Source organism: Montipora foliosa, chromosome 1, assembly GCF_036669935.1.
Source record: "Montipora foliosa isolate CH-2021 chromosome 1, ASM3666993v2, whole genome shotgun sequence".
NCBI lineage: Eukaryota > Metazoa > Cnidaria > Anthozoa > Scleractinia > Acroporidae > Montipora > Montipora foliosa.
Window position 1 is genome coordinate 39,179,906 of NC_090869.1, and position 7,500 is coordinate 39,187,405.

The following is a 7,500-nucleotide window of genomic DNA, read 5'->3' on the forward strand; positions in this document are numbered from 1 at the left end:
CCTTTAGCGTCCTTACTCATCCATAGGCGTCTTTTAGCGTCCTTACACATCCCTAGCAGTCCTTTAGCGTCCTTACACATCCATAGCCGTCCATTAACGTCCTTTCATATCCTTCGCCGTCCTTTAACGTCCTTTAGCGTCCTTACACATCCCTAGCCGTCTTTTAGCGTCCTTACACATCCCTAGCAGTCTTTTAGCGTCCTTACTCATCCCTAGCCGTCCTTAAGCGTCCTTTAGCGTCCTTACACATCCCTAGCCGTCCTTTAGCGTCCTTACAAATCCCTAGCCGTCCTTTAGCGTCCTTACAAATCCCTAGCGGTCCTTTAGCGTCCTTACACATCCCTAGCCGTCTTTTAGCGTCCTTACACATCCCTAGCAGTCCTTTAGCGTCCTTACTCATCCCTAGCCGTCCTTAAGCGTCCTTTAGCGTCCTTACACATCCCTAGCCGTCCTTTAGCGTCCTTACAAATCCCTAGCCGTCCTTTAGCGTCCTTACAAATCCCTAGCGGTCCTTTAGCGTCCTTACACATCCCTAACCGTCCTTTAGCATCCTTACACATCCTTAACCGTCCTTTAGCGTCGTTACACATCCCTTAAGCTAGCTAAAGAATTTCCTATTATCATACAGCAGAGGTGTTGTTTAACGCTTCGTCTTTATGATTACTTGATAACTGGCATCTATCAGGGTCAGAACTTTATGGAATTTTGTGAAGGCATCGCATCCATGAACTACAGAGAGTACCTGAGAAATAATCGAGACATAACAGAGGAGACTGTAGATGTCCTAAGTAACGGTCCCTTTATTCTTATCCTAGCAACGATAAACTGATGGATTTCTTTCTTATGCAGTTTGAACGTATTAAAGAACTGTGTGAAAATAACATGATGAAGCTTACGGGAAAAGTATTATCATTTGACCGTATATTTAAAACAAGTAAACACGTTGGCGCTATCTGCGAGGACGGCAAATTTGTAGGCCAGTTTCAAAACGTCTTTATAGGCGTAAATGAAATCGGAGACGTTTTGACTTGGAGGTTTACAAAGACAACTTCTCTTTTAGAAATTATAGATATGCTTAAAGAGCTGAAAGCCAGACATGACAGAGCGGGCAAGAAATTGAAAATGATAATCGTAGACGACTGTTGCCGTACAATGAACTTCTACGAACAGACATTTCCAGGGGCGAAATTGACCTAGACTTATTTCATACTTTCATGTGAGTTATACAAACAGTACCCGGAAAAGCGAAGGTTATTGTAATCAGTTTGCAAATGAATTTTCTCTTATTTTCCGACAAGAAGGAGACTTGGGTTGCGAAATAACCAAGAATACAGCATGTCCGGACGAGATTAAATCTAATCTTGAACGCCTTTATATTTGTTTGGAGAGGAAAACTAAAAAAAGGAAACTCTCGATCAAATTGAAAACTTGCGCAAGCACATAAGAAAGGGTTGTCTTTCCGATATACCGTTTGGCTGTGGGACTGAAATAAACGAAAGACTAAAGAAGGAAAATCAATCGATTTCTACTGTGCGGAGTATCAAAAATTAGACCGGAGCTGGCCGTGGCGGTGATGCCTTGTGCATTGTACGCATGGAATTGTAAATGCAGACTGAAAAAATTGCTTAATGAAATAACAATTCCGGTCGTGCCAATCGGATTAGAGACATTACAGAATCAAACACCTATAATTCAATCTCATATGACTTCTGTAGGTTCACTGTCGACACCACCGTGTCTAGATCTTGGAACTGCCACGGAAATAGGACTCCCGCCAAGTACACAAACAGTGTTTGCTAAAGCACGGGTATGAATTTTAGAGGTCAGGTCTGAAAACGGGTGTGGAAAATTCCTTTGAAGAAGTAAAAAAAGAACCAATCCCAGTCTACATTTTGCAACGGGTGTTACACATACAAGATTTCATCAACAGTTGGACGTCACAATGTAACAACAAAACAGTTGATCTGATTGACCTGCTCTGGAGCATAAATTTGTCGGCACTTGACCTGTTGACGGTTAGGGATGTGTAAGGACGCTAAAGGAGGGCTAGGGATGTGTGAAAACGCTAAAGGATGGCTAGGGATGTGTAAGGACGCTAAAGATCGGCTAGAGATGTAAAAGAACGCTAAAGGACGGCTAGGGATGTATAAGGACGCTAAAGGACGGCTAGGGATGTGTAAGGCCGCTAAAGGACGATAAAAGATGGCTAAGGATGTATAAGCACGCTAAAGGATGGCTAGGGATAAGTAAGGACGCTAAAGAATGGCTAGGGATGTGTAAGGACGCTAAAGGACGGCTAAGGATGTATAAGGACGCTAAAGGACGGCTAAGGACGTGTAAGGACGCTAAAGGACGCTAAAAGACGGCTACGGATGTATAAGGACGCTAAAGAATGGCTAGGGATAAGTAAGGACGCTAAAGAATGGCAGGGGATGTGTAAGGACGCTAAAGGACGTTAACGAACGGCCAAGGATATGAAAGGACGTTAATGGACGGCTAGGGATGTGTAAGGACACTTAAGGACGGCTAGGGATGTGTAAGGACGCTAAAGGACTGCTAGGGATGTGTAAGGACGCTAAAGGACTGCTAGGGATGTGTAAGGACGCTAAAGGACGGGTAGGGATGTGCAAGGACGCTAAAGGACGTTAAAGGACGGTTAAGGATATGAAAGCACGCTAAAGGACGGCTAGGGATGTGTAAGGACGCTAAAGGATGGCTAGGGATGCTAAAGGACGATTAAGGACGGCTAGGGATGTGTAAGGACGCTAAAGGACGGCTAGGGATGTGTAAGGACGCTAAAGGATGGCTAGGGATGTGTAAGGTCGCTAAAGGACAGTTAAGGATATGAAAGGACGCTGAAGGACGGCTAAGGATGTGTAAGGACGCTAAAGGACGTTAACGGACGGCCAAGGATATGAAAGGACGTTAATGGACGGCTAGGGATGTGTAAGGACACTAAAGTACGGCTAGGGATGTGTAAGGACGCTAAAGGACTCCTAGGGACGTGTACTGCTAGGAATGTGTAAGGACGCTAAAGAACGGGTAGGGATGTGCAAGGACGCTAAAGGACGTTAAAGGACGGTTAAGGATATGAAAGGACGCTAAAGGACGGCTAGGGATGTGTAAGGACGCTAAAGGATGGCTAGGGATGCTAAAGGACGATTAAGGACGGCTAGGGATGTGTAAGGACGCTAAAGGACGGCTAGGGATGTTTAAGGACGCTAAAGGATGGCTATTGATGCTAAAAGACGCTTAAGGACGGCTAGGGATGTGTAAGGACGCTAAAGGACGTTAAAAGACGGCCAAGCATATGAAAGGACGTTAATGGACGGCTAGGGATGTGTAAGGACGCTTAAAGACGCTAAAAGACGGCTACGAATGTATAAGGACGCTAAAGAATGGCTAGGGATAAGTAAAGACGCTAAAGAATGGCTAGAGATGTGTAAGGACGCTAAAGGACGTTAAAGGGCGGCCAAGTATATGCAAGGACGTTAATGGACAGCTAGGGATGTGTAAGGACGCTAAAGTACGTTAAAAGACGGCCAAGCATATGAAAGGACGTTAATGGACGGCTAGGGATATGTAAGGACGCTAAAGGACGGCTAGGGACCTGTAAGGACGCTAAAAGACGGCCGCTAAAGAATGGCTAGGGATAAGTAAGGACGCTAAAGAATGGCTAGAGATGTGTAAGGACGCTAAAGGACGTTAAAGGGCGGCCAAGTATATGCAAGGACGTTAATGGACGGCTAGGGATGTGTAAGGACGCTAAAGGACTGCTAGGGATGTGTAAGGACGCTAAAGGACGGCTAGGGATGTGTAAGGACGCTAAAGGACTGCTAGGGATGTGTAAGGACGCTAAAGGACGGCTAGGGACGTGCAAGGACGCTAAAGGACAGTTAAGGATATGAAAGGACGCTAAAGGACGGCTAGGGATATGTAAGGACGCTAAAGGATTGGCTAGGGATGTGTAAGGTCGCTCAAGGACGGCTAGGGATGTGTAAGGACGCTAAAGGACGTTAAAGGACGGCGAAGGATATGAAAGGACGTTAATGGACGGCTACGGATGTGTAAGGACGCTAAAGGTTTGCTAGGGATGTGTAAGGACGCTAAAAGACGCCTATGGATGAGTAAGGACGCTAAAGGACGGCTAGGGATGTGCAGGGACGCTAAAGGATGGCTAGGGATGCTAAAGGACGCTTAAGGACGGCTAGGGATGTGTAAGGACGCTAAAGGACGTTAAAGGACGGCTAAGGATATGAAAGGACGCTTATGGACGGCTATGGATGTGTAAGGACGCTAAAGGATGGCTAGGGACGCTAAAGGACGCTTAAGGACGGCTAGTGATGTGTAAGGACGCTAAAGGACGGCTAGGGATGTGTAAGGACGCTAAAGGATGGCTAGGGATGTGTAAGGTCGCTAAAGCACTGCTAAGGATGTGTAAGGACGCTAAAGGACGCCTAGGGATGTGAAAGGACGCTAAAGGACTGCTACGGATATGTTAGGACGCTAAAGGACTCCTAGGGATGAGCAAGGACGCTAAAGGATGGCTAGGGATGTGCAAGGACGCTAAAGGACGTTAAAGGACGTTAAAGGACGGCTAAGGATATGAAAGGACGCTAATGGACCGCTAGGGATGTGCAAGGACGCTAAAGGATGGCTAGGGACGCTAAAGGATGCTTAAGGACGGCTAAGGATGTGTAAGGACGCTAAAGGACGGCTAGGGATGTGTAAGGACGCTAAAGGATGGCTAGGGATGTGTAAGGTCGCTAAAGGACTGCTAGGGATGTGCATGGATGCTAAAGGACGGCTAAAGGACTTGAGGAACGGTACATTATGGGGTATCATATATAAAGTACCTAGCCCGGAAAGTAATGGACTCTATTTTCCCAGGAAACGTGGGTTCCGGTCTTACTGCGCATGCTTGAGTTTTAATGGCAACAGAAAAGAGAAAACAGTAAACTGTAGAATTGGCGAGTTGAAAGTGTTCGAGAAACAAAAAATTTAGCCTTATACACCATAAATGAAACTGGAGAAATGATCATTGGCTTGCGGTAAGAGAGAGGGAAGATGAAACTTCTGACGCTTTCGGTAAGTGTATTTTTAGTGTTTCATCGTGCATTCCATGGTGCAAGCAACACGATCGACAAATTTTTGTGGAAACGAGACCAACGTCCTCTTCCACTACAAGTTTATGTTTCCGTAATTCTGAATGGCTTCGACAAGACCTTCTTCCACGGATTTCTTCTCAAAGAGACTGATGTAATGTTTTCCCACGGTACTTTTGCATCAGCAACAGTAATTACTTTTTATCAGCTTAGGAAAATTTCGGTGCGGTATTAGACATAATTCAAACCCCGTCGTTTTATTATTTTCTTTGTGATTTATATATTTCTGAGGAAGAAAAAACAAAGAGCACTGAAACTAGTTTTAGATTTTGAATTTTCCTCCAAATTCTGGGGTTTCCGAATTACTTACCGACCTCCTGTCGGACTGCCATTGTTATGCAAGCGGCCAATCAAAATAGTTCAAGTCCATTATCCCAGAGTCTCTCCGGGCGCTCACTCGCTGGCCAAAAACCCCGAGGAATCTGGGTACGAGATTGCTGGCAACCCCGAACCAGGAAGAGTGGACGGAAGACGGCAAATCACGGACTTCCGGCTTGTCAGCGAAATCTCAGAAATTTGAATCAATTAGTAGCTGTCAGGTCAACGGTTACCAAAATAGACCCCCAGATTTCGGAACCAGCCAGAGGTTGCTATTCTTGGTGCCTACCGAGAGAACCGCGGCCTCCAGCAATGCACGGTGTATTATATTTTAGGTGTGACCTGGACCGACTGTCTGTGACCTGTACGACGCAGGCCCTATGTCGGGTTTTACGTGCCGACACCTACACCAACGGATTGAAGAACACAAAGGATCGGCAGTCGGAAACCATCTGAGAGATCAGCATGATATGGAAGCGGAGGACATCCCGGAAAGTTCTAAAAAGTGTCAGCACAAATTTGATTGCCCTTTTGATTACACTAAACAAACAGTACGATTCCATCCGCGCAAAATTATATGTTTAGATCACCTTGCCTGTGATAATGACAATATTGACGTTGATTTAAGTGTCAACTGTCTTTAGCGCAGGGGCACAGTACAGAAATCAATTGAAATCATGTTAACTAATATCAAATGGTTTGAGGAGGGAGGAAAACCAAGGTACCCGACAAAAAACTTTAAACAGTTTAAAACCAACAAACTTAACCCAGTTCCTCGGCGACGGGTGAAAGAACGACTGCAAAACCAGGATCATCGAACCAATAATAATAACGGTTTATCAGCATATCCAAAATATATTGGCTCTTTATCTGACAAAACTATGTTACAACTAAAATTTATCTAACCTTAATATTTAAACAAATAATATACACTAACGTAGTCCTACATTTAATGTGATAAGGTAAATTGGAAATGGTCAAGCTAACCACCCAACACGTGCACTATGAAAGAAGCAGCGTTTCCTTAAGAGTTCAAACGTCCGCTTTGAATTGAAAAAGACCTGAAGTTGTGATTTAATCACAGGCGGGAGGGCATTGAACAAAGAAGCTGCGCTGTCCTGGAAAGTGTGTGATGTACGTGATGTAAGTAGGATGGTTAGGTTAAGGCACGGGCCCATTAGCCGGAGCCTTCATCTCCCATATTAACCCTCTGAATCAACACTTTCTATTTATATCTTTCTATTTTCAGAAGCACCTCGCCGGTGGCTTTAGCGGGTGTTTTCACAATAGCCAACCATAAGAGACCTATGGTCAGCCATTTATTGCTTCACATACGTATGCGATGTATGTGAACCACTTCACGTATGTTCTCAGTCACATACGTCAAAATAGAGTAGTTCTAAAAATAGAAAGACACGGGACAGGGTTGACTCAAGCGTACAATACAAAGCTCCGGTTAATGGGCTCCTGCTTAAGGGTGCTGTTTGAACGTATAGTGCGAGTATGGGTAACTCTATCCAACGGAAGCGAAAGAGGCCGGCTGCCGGAATGCAGTCCCTTGTGGGTATTCTTTAATAAATGCAATGTCAGTCACGGGGCTCGCGCATGGGTAGCCACACCAGCTTGACCACAGAATCGACACTGTAACACCGGTCTGATGCTCTACCTATTGAGCTTCTCGAAAGACTCCTGGGGAGCTACAATAGGTCGTTTATCTACAATGCAACGACACAGGACAACCCATTTTTCACATTCGAAAATAAGAAAAATAAAAACAATATCAGCAATTTTTTAGACCTGTAAAAAGTTTTTCACTCGTGCGGTCATATTGACGGACAGTGTGGACTGTAGGTGCCCGTATAAAGGGTTTAAAGGAAGTTTTCTGAAAAAGACAATCGGCGACAAAATTAGTTGAGACATTTGCCAACAGAGCACACTGGCAACGACACATTCATTGTTTGCAAAGAAAACTTGTTCAAAAAAGTACGTTTCCGGGATACCCCTCCCTCTCCCACGC